Genomic DNA, 20004 nt, shown 5'->3' on the forward strand with positions numbered 1-20004 from the left:
GCAATGAATTAACTAATTAGCAGTATTCATAGAAGCAAACTACTTCACTTCTTTACATTTCCCAACTATGTAGGTATGGATTCTCCATTAATGCAAAAAGTATAGCAGTTAAAGCATCATCTTTATAAGTGGGCATTTAATAATATGCCACCTGTGATTGAGGTTTGGAGCCTTACTGTGAAAATGATTAAGGTCCTAGAAAAGAGATTCTGTAATGATGGATTGCTGTAGAGTACAGGGATGAGAACATAAAGCTTTCACATTTTACATAGTACCTTTTACTAAAATAACAGAATCAGCAAATTCACGTCTTACAGTAATTATTAATAGTCACTATAAAGCAGCTAATAAAATAAAATTACAGTACTGGATGTAGTTTCTGTGCTCTGAGCCTGGGTAGCTTAAGTAGTCTTCTACATAACTGGTAAGTCAAGAAAGTTTTGGGACTGAAATAAATACATTCTATGCAATTTTCACAATCAAAAAGAAAGTTCAGAGTTATTGTTCTTCAGTTGTTTTTTAAAAAAGAGAACAATGGAGACTAAGTACTGTTTTATGTTGCAGCCATTGAACAGTAAATCAAATTATTACTTAATACACGCTGCATACAGAAAACAAAAACTTTTCTCTTTACATATATGGACCAAATTCTACAATGTTACATCCCTATGGAAGTTAATGGGAAATAGACGAGTATGTGAGGGCTGAATTTTGTCCATGTTTGATTTTAGAACATTCCCGTCTTCAACTGGTGTAAGTCTGTTGGGGACAATGGAGCTACATTGATTTACATCAGCTGTGGATCTGCTCCTACATACTACTATGGTCCAAAAGTAGTAAATAAAATGTTACATACTCTCCTTTTAATTTAAACTCATATGAAGTCTTGCAGAAAAGAATATACCATAATAAGTTATTACCATGCAACTTATTGATATAAAAAGTGATGGTGGAATGTGAACAAACTCCTTTCAATATAATGTAAATAGAATGAAAGAAAACCCTTTTCCAAATTATAGACTACTTCTCCAATAGAAGAATTCAAATCTTAAATATTATAACCAAACATGGTACTTATTTGAATTAATATTGTGTCTTCTGAATAGAACTTGTTTGCCTGTCAGTCTTCAAACCAATGCTTCTAGCTTTTAGCTTTTAGCTTAGATATACCTGGAATGAGACAGTGACAATGTACGCTACATATAAAAGCACTTGCATATGGAGTAGCAAAAAACAGCCTCTTTATATTGTTGAAAATTAAACATGATTGCTCCCTAAGAATAACCACAAAGAGGAAGAGTTAGACTCTCCCTTCACTTACATCTGTGTCACCCCATTGATTTACATACTATTAACTGAAGGCAAAATTTAGCCTAAAATGGGAGGCACCAAGAGCAAAGCACTTTATTTGCAGAAATATAAAATTAGGGAAATTTAGACAGGTAATTATCTGAAGTGCTCAGGAAGTGGTATGAAGCCCATAACTGCATGTCTGCTTACCTCTTATTTAACCTTGTTAATGGAACCACCTGCAGGGAAATCAACCAATAAACATCCCTGGTGTCCTGAAGTAGTGTGCAGATTTACTTCTAAAACAGCTCCGTGTGGTGTTTTAGTGGCTGCTTGTTTGTTCAGTTGTTATAACTAAGGCTAAGCTTTTGTCATGGATATTTTTAGTAAAAGGCACAGACGAGTCATGGTCAATAAAGAAAAATTAATGGAAACCCTTGACTTGTCCTTGACTTTTACTAAAATTATCCATGATAAAACGGGAAGGGTCTGGGCAACTGTGGGGTGGCTGGGAGGTCCAGGTGGGCTCAGAGCTCCAGGGTCCCCTGCCCCCTCTCCCGCGGAACCCGGGGAGCTGTGGAGATCCCCCTGCCCCCTCCTCACAGTGGCTGGGGAGCTGCTGGGTACCCTTACTGTCCATGGCGGCTGGGGGTACCTTACAGCTCCCTGCCACTGCAGGAGGCGGTGGGACCCTGCAGCTCTCAGCCACTGGGGCTTCAGTCACGGAGTTCTTTGGAAGTCACGGATTCCGTGACTTCTGCGACCTCCATAACAAACTTTAATAAAATCAGTATAACTTTCTTTAATTATACAACAGATGTAAATAGTTTTACATTTGAACCCTTTTCTATCTATGGTATTTATCTTGCTTTTTATACTACCACCCATCAACATAATATCTAAGCACCTCACATGTAAAATCAATAGAAATAATGAAGTCCCTAGTGGTCTTCATGGAGTCTCTGGCACATCTCCCTTTGGGGGTCAAAATTCTGCTTGTGGTAGGGTTTCTTGGGGGTGCTTGGGTTGGGGAGGATGTTGTATTGGGACAGTGCCGCTTACTGTGGAAAAGGCTTTCTCAAAGAGGAAGGTTTTATAACATTTCCTAAAGATGACCAGGCTCTGACATTGTAGTAGTGGGGGTGGTTGCATCTTTTGAGAATGAGCTATAAAGTTGAGTGTCATCAGCGTACCGTTGGCAGTTAAGCCCCTAGTGTCTCACTACATCTCTGAGTGGTCTCATGTAGATTTTGAAGAAAAGAGGGGATTGTATTGATCACTGTGAGACCCTACAGGTGAGGGCTTTTGGGAGGGAGGAGCAGTTACCCATTACTGCTCTGGACTCTGCTGGAGAGGAGCCATTGGATCTGTTACAGTGCTGGACCATATACTCCAGCTGTGTCACATGAGCAGTACATTGTCTACTGTGTCAAAGGCTTCAGAGAGGTCCGGTAGTGTGAGCCTGGCGATCTTATCTTCATCCCTGGCAGGGCTGGCTCTAACTTTTTTGCTGCCCCAAGCAAAAAAAAAGATCACTGCCCTGCTGTAACACCCCCCTCAGCGCCGTGCCGTCGAAACCCGCGCTCCCTGAGCGCTGCGCCACCCGAAGCCCCGCCCCCAGAGCGCCACGCTGCCCGAAGCCCCACCCCCGAGCATCGTGCTGCCCAAAGCCCCGCCCCCCTGAGCGCTGCGCCGCCAAAGCCCCCCCAGCACCGCGCTGCCCGAAGCTCCGCCCCCCTGAGCGCTACGCTGCCAAAGCCCCCCCAGCACCACGCCGCGCAAGCCCCCGTCCCCCAGAGCTCCATACTGCCCAAAGCCCCACCCCTCCCGAACACCGCGCCGCCTAAGCCCCCGCCCCTCCTGAGCGCCACACCGCCGAAACACGCCCCCTCTCCGAGCGCCGCTTGGCGGAAACAAAAACAAACAAACAAAACCCTCCAGCGCTGCCCCGCTGAACCAAAACAAAACAAAAAAAACCCCCTGAGCGCCGCCCCACCCCAAGGTGCTGCCCCAAGCACGTGCTTGGTCGGCTGGTGCCTAGAGCCGGCCCTGATCCCTGGACACGAAGAGGTCATCTTTTAGTGTCACCAGAGCTGTCTCTGTGCTGTGGCCTGGTCTGAACTTTGATTGTGAGGTATCCAGGATGCTCGCTGATGGGTTACTACTTTCACATTTATTTTGCCTAGCAATGAGAAGCTGGAGATGGGACAGTAGTTGAAGAGAGCTTTGTGGCTGAGTGTTGGCTTTGTGAGGATTGGGTGAGCTACTACATTTTTCAAGGAGTCTGGTAGGTGTGTTTCTCTGAAAGAGTCATTAACCATTTCCCTTAGTAGAAAGGGCATGGATCTGTTTCACAGGTTGTGGCTTTAATATGGCTTTGGTGTCTATGATAAGACCAAACTCAGTCAGGGTGGTGAGGTGAATAAAAGTTTGGGAGTGGAATTTTCTTTCCTCATCAGCTCCATACATATTTGATTGATCTTATCAGTGAAGTATGTTGGCGGCTTTTCATGGGGGTTGATGCTTGGGTCTGGTGCATTTCTAGACCTCCAGCCACCCTAGGAAAGAAGGGTCTTCTGGTTGAGGCACTAGAATGGGACTTGGAGCTAGGGTCAATCCATGGCTTTGCCATGGACTTTCTGTATAACCTTGGACAACTTGCCTGATCTTTATGCCTCAGTTCTTCATTTGTTAATGGGGATAATACAGTGGTTCTCAAACTTTTGTACTGGTGACCCCTTTCACACAGCAAGCCTCTGACTGCAACCGCCCTTATAAATTAAAAACACGTTTAAAAATATTTAACACTATTATAAATGCTGGAAGCAAAGCAGGGTTTGGGTGGAGGCTGACAGTTTGCGACCCCCCCCATGTAATATCCTCATGACCTCCTGAGGGGTAATGACCCCCAGTTTGAGAACCCCTGGGATAATACTTCTGTACCTTGTATGGTTATGGCAAGGATACATACTTGAGTGCTCAGATCTGATATATATGTAGATAAATAAGAGTAAACATAGAGTAAATCAAAAAGTCATAAAACTCTAATTAGAAGCTTCCCTGGCCCTTTGATTTATACATTGTGCATTGGCTGGCTGTTCAGGTTCTATATGGAAAGTTTTTTTAAAAATCCTCAAACTGTAATAAACTAAAATATAAAGTGAGAGAGCTGGATCCCTTCTTGTGCCTAAGCTCTGCCCAGCACAGGGGGGTTGGGGGTCATTTACAGCTCCCTGATCCTGTGGGCCATTCTGTGCTATTCTGGTTCCAGCATGAGTTAGAGCAGCTTGTAGATAGACTACGCTAACTTACACCAGTGGTGTGTGGTCTCTAAGGGAACACATACCAGCTGAGAACTGGTAAAGCCAACTTCCTCCCTCCTTGCTTTCCTCCCCACCATCCCCTAGTAGGACTCCTGTGTGATCTGGGGTGTGTGTGGGGAAGTTAGCACAGGAGCACACTGCCAGCCTTCTGCCAGTTAAGAGCTTCCGTACCCATGGTGAGATTATCAGTTTTCTGATGCCAGTTAGAGTCTAGCTCCTCTGCATTGTCTGAGTGTCAATGTGAATCTGGCCCTAAATCTAGTATTTAACTCTAATTCAGGGTTAAATCCTGGTCTGATTGAAGTCACTGGGAGTTTGGCGAGTGAATTCAATGGAATCGGGATTTATCCCTAAAATAAATGTACAGAACACAGTTATTACAGTGCATGCTTGCGGTCCATGTAACTACAGTTTTAAGTCTTCAGATATATTTTATAATTGAGCTGAATAGAAATGTGTGCAGTAAGTCATGGGAATTCATAAATCAAGTAGATCAAGTGTGGTCTCTCTCTGTGACATAACTTTGGTTAAGTTTTTTCCTCGTTATTTTAAAAATATATTTTATATCTACAAAGAGGGGAAAAACAAACAAAGAAGACCCTTTCTATCAGCCCCCCACAAAGAAGCAGAAACAGTGAATCCAAAAATGAGGCTAGAAAATGATAACTTTAGAACCTCTAAAGCTTTTCTGTTCCAACATATAAAGTGACTGCAGTATATCCTACATTGGATGCACATGCATAACTATCAGTGGTAGTGAGTGACACACATTAGCAGTGTAGTGGAACAGTTCAGATTCAGAGCTTTGGTGTTTGATGACTCCGTAGCCCATACACTAAAAATATTTTGCTTTTCCATAGGCTGCTAATGGCCCAGTCAACCAAACACTAAGCAGAATGTGGATTGCTACTTTGAATAGTTTGATAGCAAGCCTGGTATTAAGTAATTGCAGGATCAGGCTTTTACACAGTGGCTGGGGGGAAAGCAAAACCTTTCTGGTGGATGGACTGCACAGAAATTAAAGATTGAAGCCCTGGATCCAAACTGTCCCCAGGCTTTCTTTTTTCTTCTTTTTTTTATATTTGTGCCCTTTTGGGGTGACACTTTGTGTTACTCTGCTTAGTTTCCCAGCCTTTCTCTTCGCCTTGTCCCTATTAACGTAGGCAAACCTCTGGAATTGGTGAAAGCACATGTGGTACTGATACTCTCAGCTGCAACAAGGTGAGCTATACCCAGTGATGAGCTGCCAAAATCATAACAACCGGTTCCCTCCTCACCCCAGGAGGGATCATGCCCCTCCCCCCGGGACTCCTACCCCATCCAACCCCCCGCGTTCCTTGATGCTCCCCCCCACCCCAGGGACCCCTGCCCCATCCACCCCCTTCCCTGTACCCTGAGTGCCCTCCGCCACCCCATCCAACCCCTCCTCTCATTCCTGATGGCCCCCCAGGATCCTTGCCCCATCCAACCACCCCTTCTCTCTGTCCCCTGACTGCCCCCGGAACCCTTGCTCCTGACTGCATCCCAACGCCCCATCCAACCCCTGATCCTTTCTGACTGCCCCACCAGGACCCTTGCCCCTATTCAATCCCCCTGTTCCCTGCCCTCTGACCCCCCCCACCCCCAAACTCCCCTACCTTCTCTCCAACACCCCCTCCCTGCCCCCTTACTGCGCTGCCTGGACGTGGCTGGCGGCTACAGTCCGGCCGCTGCTGGAACCGGGAGCCCGGGGACGCGGGGCCGGGACAGGAGTGGTGCGGCCGGAGCCGGAGGATGTGGCGGGAGCCCGGCGGCCAGAGCCAGGCGGCTGGCCCGGCGGAGCCAGGGAGGGCCGCAGCTAGAGCTGGAACCGGGCAGCCGGAGCCGCCGCCACGCCCAGACCCGCGCCGGAGCCCGGCCCCGTGGCAAAACAGCAGGAGCCGGGCGGCTGGAGCCACGGGGCCAGGCCGGGCCGGAGCTGGGGGGCCGTGTCCGGAGCCGGGCATCCGGGTAGGTGGGGTTGCGGCCCCCGCCATGCCCAGACCCGCACTACCGGAGCCGGGCGGCCGGGGAGGGTCGCGGCTGGGGACGCGGGGCCGGGGAGGGCCGCGGCCGCAGACGGGGAGGGTCGCGGCCAGGGACGCGGGGCTGGGTGGCCGGGGACGACTGTGGCCGGAGCCAGGCTGCCGGGGACACGGGGCCAGGGCGGGTCAGGGATGCGGGGCCGGGCGGCTGGGGACGGGGAGGGTCGCGGCTGGGGACGCGGGGCGGGGGTGGGCCGCGGCCGTGGCCGGGGAGGGTCGAGGACGCGGGGCCGGGGTGGGCCACGGCTGTGGCCGGGGAGGGTCGGGGACGCGGGGCCGGGTGGCCGGGGACGCGGGGCGGGGAGGGTCGCGGCCGGAGACGCGGGGCCGGGGAGGGTCGCGGCCGGAGTCGGGTGGCCGGGGACGCGGGGCCGGAGCTGGGTGGCCAGGGACGCGGGGCCGGGGAGGGTCGCGGCCGGGGACGCGGGGCCGGGCGGCTAGGGAGGGTCGCGGCCGGAGCCGGGTGGCCGGGGACGCGGGGCCGGAGAGGGTCGCGGCCGGAGCCGGGTGGCCGGGGACGCGGGGCCGGGGAGGGTCGCGGCTGGGGACGCGGGGCCGGGGAGGGTCGGGGTCGGGGGGCCGGGCGGCCGGGGACGGGGAGGGTTGCGGCCGGGGACGGGGAGGGTCGTGGCCGTGGCCGGGGAGGGCCGGGGACGCGGGGCCGGGGAGCTGGGGACGCGGGGCCGGGCGGCCGGGGACGGGACCTGGCTGGAGACCGGCCGGGGCACACGGCCCCCCTAGTTCCCTACCTCAGCGTCATCTTCCTGTGCCTGAGCGGGAAACCTGCTTGCTTCTCAGCCCTCCCAGGCTTCCCGCGCGAACAGCTGATTCGCGGGAAGCAGGGCGGGAGAAGAAGCAGGGAGGAGCATTCATGGCAGGAGGTGGAGGCAGAGCTGAGGTGAGCTGGGGCCGCAGCCGGGAGCGCTTGTTAAATTTAAATGCCCTTTTAGAACCAGTTTGTCCTACGGGGAATAACCGGTTCTAAAAGGGCTTCTAAATTTAACAACCGGTTCCCGCGAACTGGTGCGAACCGGCTGCAGCTCACCACTGGCTATACCTGCAGTGCAAAAGATTACACTTGTAGTGCTGAGTATTGTGATTGGCTGTAGTAGCAGTTTTGCGAAGCTAGCCTTTTGCTAGCCCTTTAACTCGTAAAGAAGATGGACACTTTTATTCCTTATCTTTCATTGTTTTTAGCATGACAGCATGCTCTTCAGGATAGGAGATGGTGCTGATGGCTTGTACATTGAGATCATAAGCACTCAAGATAAAACTCTTCACAGAAAGAGTTAAAGATGTCATACCATAAGTGCACACTGAGAATGGTGTAGGGTATTTTATGGGTTAAAGCAATCTTCTTCTGCATGGCATAAAGGGCATCAGTAATAATAAGTGTTCTTTCATGCATGTTTAACTGAAAACTGTCATTTTAAAAGACAATTTGGAAGTTATTTTGTGTGTGTGCGTGCGTGTAAACCACACCTGTGCACCCACCTTCTATATGTATAATTTTATATATTATAATTTCTATGCATACATTAACAACTTTTGTTCTCAGGAAGAAAATAACTGAGTTACTTCATTTACTAGAGTAGTTGCTGCTCACACATGCTAATTTCCTATTTTACAAAGATCTTGTGTCGAGAATGAGCTGGAGGCAGCTGTACACGCGTCATAGACTATAATTGAATTAAGCCCAAGGGCCTTCACACTTTAATGGAAAGGTTTTTCTTTTTAGACTTAGTTTTTTAAAAAGTTTCATTGTTTTTTAACATTTCTTTCAATACGTCAATAAAATGTGCAACTAAATTGAACTACAGAACAACCATCAAGTATTGTTAACAATAATGGAGACATTTTCAGGCTAGATTGTATGGATTTTCTAGTAAGACTCCCATTAATGTTACAGGAGGCACATGGCTCAATCCTGAGCACTGCTGTAATACTTTATCCCTAATGGTCTGATTAAAGCCAGAGAGATTCAGAGTTGAAAGGATGTGAGAGTCACTGAGTCCAGTAGAACTCTACCAGGAAAGTTGCTCCATGGCTGAATTTGGACTTGTATGTAGAAGAGGAAAAAAGGTGATGTCTTGGATGCCTTCAGCTTCCACTCGGCGCTTGGAGTGGTTGGGTTTAGAGTGGCCTGTGGCTTTCAGGAAGCATTCAGCACTTTACAGGATCAGGTCCAAAATGAGCAGCTTGGCCGTCTGGTCCAGCACTGCCAGATGCATCAGGTATATCTAGCATTCAGTTGGTTTAAGAGGAAACTCCTTTTACATCCGAAACCTAGGATGCCAAGGTTGGGGGAGTAACCATGAAAGAGGTGAAATATACTGCAGGGTGGGCTATATAGTAGCTCACCTGCTTAATTTCCATTTGTGATAGGTTGTGTCTTTTGCTATCATTGTTAGAGCTTAAGACAGTGATGGATTGTCAAAACTATTGCTGCTGCACCGTAGTTAAGGCTGTGTTACAGAATTCCCTTTTAACAGAGCTTTAAACCTATGTTTGCAAAAATATCTTATTGGAATTACAAAACCCAGACTATAGAATCAAAACTTTGAGTATGATTTGAATTTTTCTTTGTGGTTTGATGAAAAATGAATCGATACAGAAAGGGGTGATTTTTAAACTATTAGTCTTTCGGCAGTTTTTTCACTAGATTGTCTCATTTTTATTTATACCCCTTTTGCAAGAAATCTAAAGTACTCCTTTGTCTATACCATTCCTCCTCATGCACTGTTTCCTAGTATATTAATTACATTGATAGTGTTTGTCTACAGAAAATTTTAGACATAATGGTAAATATGTGCTCCAAACCAAACCCCCAAATTGAGTGTTGACAACACATTAGTTTATTAATGTTTTAGGTAGATATGCTGGAGGGTAGGGATAGGGTCCAGAGTGACCTAGACAAATTGGAGTATTTTTTTTTTTAAAAAAATAGGAGATATACCAATCTCCTAGAACTGGAAGGGACCTTGAAAGGTCATTGAGTCCAGCCCCCTGCCTTCACTAGTAGGACCAATTTTTGCCCCAGATCTGTAGGTGACCCCCTCAAGGATTGAACTCACAACCCTGAGTTTAGTATGCTAATGCTCAAGCCACTGAGCTATCCCTCCCCCCTAAGCAGGGTGGAAGAATCCCATGCACCGCTACAGGCTGGGGAATCGACTGGCTAAGCAGCAGTTCTGCAGAAAAGGACTGGGGGATTACAGAGGATGGGAAGCTGGATATGAGTCAGCAGTGTGCCCTTGTTGCCAAGAAGGCTAATGGCATATTGGGCTGTGTTACTAAGAGTATTGCCAGCAGATCAAGGGAAGTGATTATTCTCCTCTATTCGGCACTGGTGAGGCCACATCTGGAGTATTGTGTCCAGGATGTAGAAAAATTGGAGAGAATCCAGTGGAGGGCAAAGAAAAAGATCAGGGAACATGACTTGTGAGGAGAGGCTGAGGGAACTGGGCTTCAGAAGAGAAGAGTGAGGGGGATTTGATAGCAGCCTTCAACTACCTGGAGGGGGGTTCCAAAGAGGATGGAGCTCGGCTGTTCTCAGTGGTGGTGGATGACAGAACAAGGAGCAATGGTCTCAAGTTGCAGTGGGAAGGTTTAAGTTGGATATATAGAACACTATTTCACTAGGAGGGTGGTGAAGCACTGGAATGGGTTACCTAGGGAGGAGGTGGAATCTCCATTCTTAGAGGTTTTTAAGACCTGGCTTGACAAAGCCCTGGCTGGGATGATTTAGTTGGGGATTGGTCCTGCTTTGACCAGGGGGTTGGACTAGATGACCTCCTGAAGTCTCTTCCAACCCTAATCTTCTATGATTGTATTTATTTATTATTTTTTGGTTTGTATGTATAACCAACATCCCAGTGACTCCTCTATCTAACCATGTTTGTTGGCTATGTCCTGTACTTCAGCAGTTGTCAATCTGATTAGACATAACTTTAATTAAAACAAATACTTTGGTAGGCTCTGTTTAATTAACGAAGGGGGAGGTGTAGTTGTTGTCGGGGTGTGTGTGTGAGGTTAAACATCCCCTATCTCTGAGTGACAGAGAAATTTCTAGCACTCCGCTCCATATAGGCTTCTAACAAGAATAAACCATTTCTTCCCAGGGGGAGAGACGAGACCAACCCTATCCAGTCCACTCACTCATCCACCCACCCACCCCACTGTAGCCCAGGGAAAAGTTCCCTGAGCTGGGAAAGAGGAAACCAGAAATTTACATCTCACCTCTTCTAACAAATCTTACCCACTGCATTCTTTCAATTTTCATGTTGCCTGGAGTGTTATCAGTTATACACTCCATAAGGTGCTCACCTTCAGATAACAAAAAGTAAGCGTATCCTAACTTCATCAAACTTTGACTCTAATGCAAAACCTTAACAGCTACCTCAGCAGCATTAATTTCCTAACTGCACGGAATGTGCGACAATCAAATGTGCTGACTTACTGTTATAAAAGCATCTGAGGTCACTGTTAAGTTTCATGTTAGAATGCAAGTGTGATGAGGATGGGATTACATATTTCTTTTGGGTATCTCTTGGAGATGGAAGTGCTGGAGTGCATTATTGATAGTGCAGGAATGTGAAAGTAGAGAGGAATGCACAGTATTTCCCCTTAATCCTCATATTTCCATTTGGATGGATGGTGTTTGTCCTGCCACAGCCTTAAGTACCATTATATCTATGGCACCAATATAATCCCCATCACAGCACAATCTGAGCACCTCACTGTTTAATGGATTTATCCATACAACACATCTGTGAGGTAGGAAGTGCTATTCTCCCCATTTTACAGATGGGCAATTCAGGCACAGAGAAGCTCACTGATTTGCCCAAGGTCACACAGGAAGTCTGTGGCAGAGCATGGTGTGGGCTAGTTCCCTGGCCACTGAACCTTTCTTCCTTTCCAAACAGGTTTTGTTTGCTAATTTTAAGAGGGGCTCTTATAAAAGTTGAAATGTTATGAATGAGTTGGGTTCACACATCCTCTGAATACTGCTTTCAGGAGCAGGGAAATCATCCTAACCTGTTTAGTTTTGTGGCAGAACTGTAGCAAAGGGCTTTTAGCAGCCACCTCCAGTACATCACTACTGAAATAAATTTATCTGCTTATGTCTCATATGGCCTGAAAGCTTCAGTGAACCTCAGCTTCCTCTTGGCAATAGCTTGGTATGACATTGTCACAAAACTATCAATTAGAAGCCAAGGAGCAGCACGGTGTGTAGAGAGGATTTTTAGTGTCTTTTTGCCAATTGCAATTGATTTTTAGGTGGGTCTAAATCACCCTCCAGCCTTATCTATGAACAGTAAAGCTGTGGAGGCTGAAGGGATCAGACATTAATTCTGGCTCTTTCACTCTGCTGAGGTACAGTATAGTGAGCTCAGTATGTGACCCTAAAAAGGGAGGAAAACCTCAGTCTATTAAGTGGTAAATTCATTAACTAGAGACCATTGTTAGGGTTTCAAAAAAGCAGGAAAAAGCATCATTAGGTACCAATTATTTAACCTAGTGGATCAAAAGATGCTTCAAATATTTAATTAGGAAGTGCTGAGACAATGAGATAAGAGAGAATGAAGTAAATAACCTAGTTGAATGTTATCCTGCTAAAACCTGTAAATAAGTGACAGTATAGAATGAGAAATTGATAGTTGTGTTGTTGGTGGCCAGCATCTGGCTGAAACAGTCCTGTCGCATTATGATTAGCTGCTCTGGAGCTCAGCATTTTTCTATAATGAGGTATACCTTACAATATTTTTTAAAAAAATCCTTTAAGATACAGTGAAATTGATCCAGTACAAGGAGGCCTTTCTTAGCGTAGTCTGGAAGCAAACTGTGTCATTAAAAGAAGGAAGAAACCTTTTAGAGGATCATCTTTGCAACTTTTAGTCACATGAAAAATTAGCATTTAAGAGGCTTGATGTGGTCAGCCAGCGAACACTGAACAGACTTCCTTCTCAAAATCGTTGGTTGAAATCCTGGCCTTGTTGAAATCACTGGGAGTTTTGCTATTGACTTCAGCATGGCCAGTATTTCACTCATTTACTTACATAAAAATAATGTTTGGAGTGCAAGTGAAAACTAGTATGCTAGGTAATTCACAGTTAAGGTTCCAATGTCCACTCTAACTTACTAGCCACGTATATAAGCATTATAATGGTCTGTCTTTCCAATATGGGGTCCAAGAATGGCGGGGCTAAGATTTTTCTAAGTGATTAGTGATCTTGGGTGCCAACATTTTTGGGTGTTCAACTTGAGCAACCTTAAAAGTGATTCTTGAAATCAGGCTCCTTTATAGCTTATCAAGTTAGAGACCCATAAATGGAGTCACCCCAAAATGTAGTCAGGCCCCCCTCTCCGTCCCTCTGTGAACGTAATGGCAGACAATGGTTTTGGGCCTTTTTTCCTGGGTTACCCGTGCAGACGCTATACCACGGCAAGCATGGAGCCCGCTCAGCTCACCGTACGTCTCCTGGGTTCTGCTGGCAGACGTGGTACTGCATTGTTACACAGCAGCAGCTCATTGCCTTTTGTCAGCCGACGGTGCACTGGTAGCCGTTGTCGTCGTCTCCTGGGTGCTCTTTTAGCCGACCTCGGTGAGGTCGGTCAGGGTGCCTGGGCAGACATGGGTGCTCCTGGCAGACCTCAGTGAGGGTCAGGGGTTCCTGGAAATTAATGGGAGTGACTCCAGGTCATTCTCTTTTTAAGTTTCATCTCATGGAGATTCAGTCCTGCCTGCAGTTGTACTGCACCGTCTTCTGGCGAGCAGCCAGGAGAGGACGATGGCTGGCAGTCGTACTGCACCGTCTGCTGCCAGCCTAAGATATATAAGAGAGATGGAGTGGATCAAAACAAGAAAGAGACCAGATTTGTTTTGTATTCATTTTTATTCATTTGCTCCCCCCTGCCCTCTCTCTGTGAATAGTGGAGGGAAGGATAGCTCAATGGTTTGAGCATTAGCCTGCTGAATCTAGGATTTTGAGTTCAATCCTTGAGGGGGCCATTTTGTGTGACAGTTGTGTGTGCTTCTCCTTGATGCAAACCCACCCACTTTGTTGATTTTAATTCCCTGTGAGTCATATCGTCAGTCACCTCTCCCTCCATCACGCATTTTTTCAGTGCAGACACCATAGCACGGCAAGCATGGAGCCCGCTCAGATCACCGTGGCAATTATGAGCACTGTAAACACCATGCGCATTATCCTGCAGTATATGCAGAACCAGAACCTGCAAAAGCAAAACCAGATGAGGAGGCGATGGCGGTGACACTTAGGCCTTTTCCTGTCTACCTGATCAGTTCATCTGAGTTGAGAGCTCTGTCCAGAGTGGTCACAATGGAGCACTCTGGGATAGCTCCCGGAGGCCAATACCGTTGAACTGCGACCACACTATCCCAAATTCGACTCAGCAAGGTCCCCTCGTCAGGGGAGGATTACAGAAATCGATTTTAAGAGCCCTTTAAGTGGAAAAAAAGGGCTTTGTCGTGTGCACGGGTGCAGGGTTAAATCAATTTAACGCTGCTAAATTTGACCTAAACTCGTAGTGAAGACCAGGGCTTAGAGAGACTGAAATAGTCCAAAGAGTTAACACAAGTGTTTGTTTTTTTTAATAGAGAAATTGTAAAAGGGATAACAAATAAATGTATTGAGAAGAACTGGTTGGAAAGGTACCCAAGAAGTGTGATTGGTCCTCAATAGCTTCACTTCTTAAAGTAAACTTAAAAGCTTACTGGTTTTATAAAATGTTTGAATGGCATTACAGCACAGTTCAGGGGAGCATTCAGCCTTTTTAATTATATGGCTTGTGGAATTGCAAATTATTGATTGCTTATGTTTTGTTCCACCATATAGTCAAGCAGGAATAAGAACCAAGCAGTAAATTATTATTAAATAGTATTAATGGTCACTATTCGGATATTAGTGGAGCTACAGTTTGGTTTATATAAGAGTTACATTTATTCATATATTTAGTACATGTTTTCTGTAAGTAAGAAATACATTGTGCTTCATTATATCACTAAACGTTGCATATAGCCTTCATATTCTGATAGTTTGAATAGAGTTAGTGATGCATTCCAAAACAGCCCATCAGCAAGTGCTGAAAATGTTCTGAATGTCTGAATAGCTCCCTGTTCAAACCAAGTACACATCTACTTTATGCAATTGCTAAGAAAAACGGATGGGAACTCTTATGACTAGATTGACACCAACCCTGCCCAGGAGAAGAAGGCTCTTGCCCATCCTCAGTGCAGCTGCATTAGGACTACATGGATTATAGTAGGGGTTGTGCAGCCAGTGTTCTCCCAGGGCATAGGTGGAAGTGGGTGAGCCATGCCATCTCTCTCTCTCACCTGTACCTCATACATCGGTCTGAAGAGTGGGCTGAGTGGAGTAAGCTGAACCCTGAAGAAGGATGAAATAAATTACTTTCCTAGTAGACCAATAGGAGAGCTGGAGAGGAATTCTTCCTCTGTGAGGCACAGTGCCTCCTGCAGCTCCTTTGACAGTGGTGCAGCTGCATGCTGCCCCTTAACTCATGGCTAAGTGAGAAAAGCACCGTGTAGCAGCCCTTAATTCTGTTTTGGAGTGCATGGGCAGGTGGATTGCCAGACACTGTCGTTAGGGAGAGTTATTCCTTTAGCATTTATCACACAATTGCGGGTGGGTTCACTGCACATCCTTCGATGTGCTTAAGACATAAATACTAGCTGGGCTCATGCCCACTTGAAGGCTGGCTGGGTTAAAGCCCCTTATAAGGATGCTTGTTACATTTCCCTATATCTTCTCTAAGCATGTTTTATTGAAGGTGACGGTTTTGGGAAGAGTAGGGGGAGGATCTGATACTGGGTTTCCCAAAGAAAGTTAGCCTGAGAGATCATTGAATGTTAAGAATAACAACAAAGGAAAGGGGGAGAGAAAGCATTGTTAGAAGCTATTACTGTTAGACGCTTACACAGAGAAATTTCCAGCTTTCAGTTCCATCCCCATCCACTTAGGGATAGAGAATATATAACCTCCGTAGCCTCACTGATCACAGTTACCTCCCCTTCATTACTTCCATAGACCCAGCCTACTATCATACTTAGCTTGGCAACAATTTACCCTGTACAGTATTGAATCGTTACTATAGCCATGAGTTTGGTAGCCAAAGGATTAGTCAGACCACTAAATGAATAAAGTAACGTTCCCTGGTGAGCTGAGCTGTTTGACAGATACTTTCTCAATAGTCACCACGAATCACACTGTTATTCTTGTGCAGTTTCTCAGACTTTTGCATTGGTGACACCTTTCACACGGCAAGCCTCTGAGTGTGAACCCCCTTATAAATTAAACACTTTTATATTTAGCACTATTATAAATGCTGGAGGCAAAGTGGGGTTTGGGAGTTGAGGCTGACAGCTCGCGACCTCCCCATGTAATAACCTCACGACCCCCAGTTTGAGAACCCCTGTTCTTGTGTGATTTAAGGCCTGCATTAACTAAAGTAGCTAACATGGTACCCCCCGCCCCAAAGTGAGTCATTTTGTTACTGGCCTTGTTTTCTGTGTGGTGGTGTTGTTTATGACACCTCCAGGTGCAATGTGAAGTCCTCCTTTCCTTTTCATATTAAAAACAATATTTGTAAGAGAAGCTCTAGAAATGGTGTGCCTCACTGGGTGCGACACTCTTTCCCCCCCAAATAGTTGCTGCTAAAATACTGCAAAAACATGACAAATTTGAAATGTGATGGAATGTGAGCAAAATTTCATGATCCATTTTAGTGTCTAAACCTTTTGTTAAGAGGTTGCACACAGCTGTGATGGAAAACAGTGTAAATGTATTTTGCTGAGAAGCTGTTTTTTCAGAATTTATCCATCATATTCAAAAGCATTGTTCAGTATGAGACACACACACACAAAAACCTGAAGAATGTTCCCTCCCACCCCAATTGAAGTTGTTTGTGAGATTGCAGAGTGCAATGCAAAGCTTCTGAAACTGGAGAACTGCCAGTCTGCCCCTCTTTTTGATGAAAACCAGCCAAACCAATTTTAACTAAAGTGTGTGAAATAATTTTCTCCAGGACAGGAATATTATAAACCAAGCTTCAGCCTGCAGTGAAGTTTTTACAGCTGAGTTAGAATGCCCTAGAAGTTGGGGGTTTATGATTAAAACACTAATGGGACCTTAAATATAGTGATCCAAATGGGTGCCATTATGTTCAAATCCCGCTTTCAGGTGCTAAACTTTTAAAATAACAAAATACACAACAGGAGGGAAGCATGTTGCTTAATGATGCACATTCACTAGGCTAACAGTTCTGCAACAAGATTTCAACCAGCTACCTACTTCTCTACTGCCTTGCACCTTGAGCAGGCATTTACACTGAGGAAAGTGCATGTAAAATGTTCCCAATTTGAATTCACACGTTGGTAGTGTCCTGCATATGCTTTTGCATGGCTGTTACAGACTAGACAAGGTGTATTTGGGATTTGTCTGCCCACCTGTGTTTAAAACGCATAGCCTTGAGAAAAGTGCTATGAGATCTTTAATTTATTTAGCATGTGTATAGTCATCGAGCCAAGTGATGGCATCTTCAGTGGCATGATGCAGTTCTTCTAGGCCCCCGCTGAATCTAGTCAGCAGGCATTCATCAACAATGTGCGTCATCATCTGTGTTGCATCACAGCTGCACAAAGGGCTATCACCAAGGCCCCAGCGATACTGGTTGGCTGCACAGAGAACTTGCCTGGTCCGGAACCTGTTCAACAGGGACCATTGGCGATGGGACAGGTCAAAACCAGGCTGGCAAATTGTAGGGTGGGGATTATAACAGATATCCATTCCTCTCGCCAGAGTGTTTCTGCCCTAACATCCTGGCGTGGCGGATGAGACCATAATGGGCGATGTGACAGCAAATGTGCAGCTGGTGGATTAAAAAGCTCATTGTGCAGTGGCAGGCTTGAGTTGGCGCATACTTTTTCCAGTAACAATCTCTCGTCTGATATGAGGAAGAGCAATATTGCTCAGAACTGGGAGCCGTGGGAGTGGAGTCGGATGCAAGGTGCTGGAGATGATACTGATCACAAGTTGTCAGGATCTTGATTTTACACCTCACCCAAAAGATGGATAACACCAGTGACTAGAAAAGTATTGAAACCTTTTGATTGCAATATAGTGAATGAGCCAGTGGACATCATTTCTTCATTAATTAATGAGTTAATGTCCACTGGAAGCTAGTCCTGTTATGCTACTGGGACCGGCAAACTCTCTAATAACACTGATAGGTACTTGAGTGATGCATCACACAAATGTTACAGAGTAATAGCAGTTAATATCGATCAAGGACTGCTGTGAATCTCTACAGAAAAAGCAATGCCTTTACTCAACCATCAGCTATATCTTTTGGCAACCATAATAGCTTTAATTACTGTTTTAATCTCATGAGACATACCTTTAGCCTGCAGCAAGTTCTGTACTTCTAGTATTGAAGGGTAGATGAGACAATTCCCCCCTGCCCGAAGACTCATAAATGTTTGCCTGTTGGAGGGAGTCTTGGATGAAAGGCAGGATTCGCTGTATGAATGCGACAGAATATAAAGAGAAAGTTTTAAATTCTGCCACTGGCTGTGGGCACAGATCCCATTGACTTTTATGGGGGCTAGGTAGACTCATCTAGCGGGAGAATGGAGCCATGCAGAATACTAATTAAGGGGGTATTTTTATCTGAATTCTTTCATTTGCCTTTATGCTGTACATTCAGTTGTTGGGATCCCATGCGATTCAGTAACAATTTCACACCTTTATTGATGTTCCTCTTTAAATGTCTCCATTTGCTATTAAAATGTCATCTTCTCTGGCAGCTATAGCTGGTTTTATATGCTGTATAACTATTACTGCACTGCCCTGATACTGCTACAGTTAAAGGTCTTTCAGCCCTTCCATTCATTCAAAAGTCTGCAAACAAATGGATTACAGATTAAATTGCATATATACATTTTCAGTTGAAGACGACTCGTGTATTGTATGTAAAATTTGAATACAGTTGTGTTTGGACGTTTATTATTTGGTGAAGAATAAAACATAGATTACTTTTGCTTTAAAATTGTAGAGGTTGTAGATGTATCATCTGGTTTGAGAGTCCTTCCACACTGTACAGGTGACTCTGGGATATGCTGTGGAATTTCCAAAGAGTTCCCATGTACTTTCTTTGGTAGAGCTCAGGGGTGGGGGTGGGGGTAAAATTTATGGAGAGAGAGCTTCAGTTTGATTCAAGACAGAAAAGGCTGGTGTTTTACATTCAGCTCAGAAAACAAATTCTAGTGATGGGAATTGGAGTGCAGTGTATCCCATTACCTTGATAGAATCCCACTGAGGCAGAAATACCCTAAGGAAGGTCTGGTTGAGGGCTGAGTAATTGCTGATAGATCCAGGGTCTTGAGGTTACAAATATTTATCCATGTCTGAGAACTGAGGAAATTATCTGCTTAGTTGACTCTAAAGTTAAGGTGTTAGTTCTGCCACCCTTACTTGCATTGAGTAATAACTTTTTCTTGACCTATTATGTTGTGTGTGTCCATGTAGGTAAGTTAGGGGCTATTCAGAGCTGCTACTCCCCATCCCATACTGGTGAGTGGCCAGCCAAGCAACAGCTCCACCCCATAATACGTGAGGCAATTTTTCTGTGCCAGTATACTGAGGACCTATTCAGTGATAGGGCTGGTACAAAGTACATCTACCTGGAGTGTGTTTGTGTGGAACCCTGAGACAAATTGAGATTTTTTTTGAGTCACAGTCTGGTTTCCAGGATGCTCTTGGGGCATTGTATCAATGCACTTCCCCATACACAGGGTTAAAACCATGATACACTGAAATCAATGGGACTTTGTACAGTAAGATGCTACTCCGCATGGTTAAGAGTAGCAGAAACAGGCTCTAAACTTGCATACGTTTTGCAATTATCCAGGTATTTGCAATTATCCGGGTTTTGTTGTTCATATTGTTTCTATAATGCTGGTGTAACTCCATTTCTGATGTGTTAAGTTAAGTAGTAGATGAGCTGCTTGTAAGCGAAGTTGAAATGAGCAACGTCTAGTGCAAGTAGTTCTGCCTTTGCAACATGCTACATTAAAGAAAAAGGCTCAGGGACAAACCAAGAAGAAACACTTCAGAGATGCCAGCAGTACAGGGCTGTAGTAGCATAAAAACAATTTTAAAAAACCCCTCAAAAACTGTGTTACAGTGGGGTACCGAGAGTCATAACTGGTTTCACATAGGCTAACAGGACATACTACTCAGGATCACTTTTATTGAAAGATACATTAACATAACTGTCTGACTATG

The 20004-nt window shown here is 45.5% G+C and overlaps 1 protein-coding gene across 4 annotated transcripts in view; it reads left to right on the forward strand.

Moving 5' to 3' along the window:
- Window positions 1–20004, forward strand: part of CHRFAM7A (CHRNA7 (exons 5-10) and FAM7A (exons A-E) fusion) — an 88730-nt gene that overhangs the window by 26943 nt on the left and 41783 nt on the right. The window contains exons 1-2 of one of the 4 annotated variants that reach the window (XM_044980572.1): window positions 3476–3577; window positions 5745–5834. The exons of 1 other annotated variant lie outside the window; for it this stretch is intronic. The gene's annotated coding sequence lies outside the window, so the exon portion shown is untranslated. Of the gene's footprint in view, window positions 1–3145; window positions 3425–3458; window positions 3578–5744; window positions 5835–20004 lie in introns of those variants that run through there. 2 more of the 4 variants (XM_044980573.1, XM_044980574.1) reach the window with 2 other exon arrangements.

The sequence above is a fragment of the Mauremys mutica genome, chromosome 11, assembly GCF_020497125.1.
Source record: "Mauremys mutica isolate MM-2020 ecotype Southern chromosome 11, ASM2049712v1, whole genome shotgun sequence".
Classification (NCBI taxonomy): Eukaryota; Metazoa; Chordata; order Testudines; family Geoemydidae; genus Mauremys; species Mauremys mutica.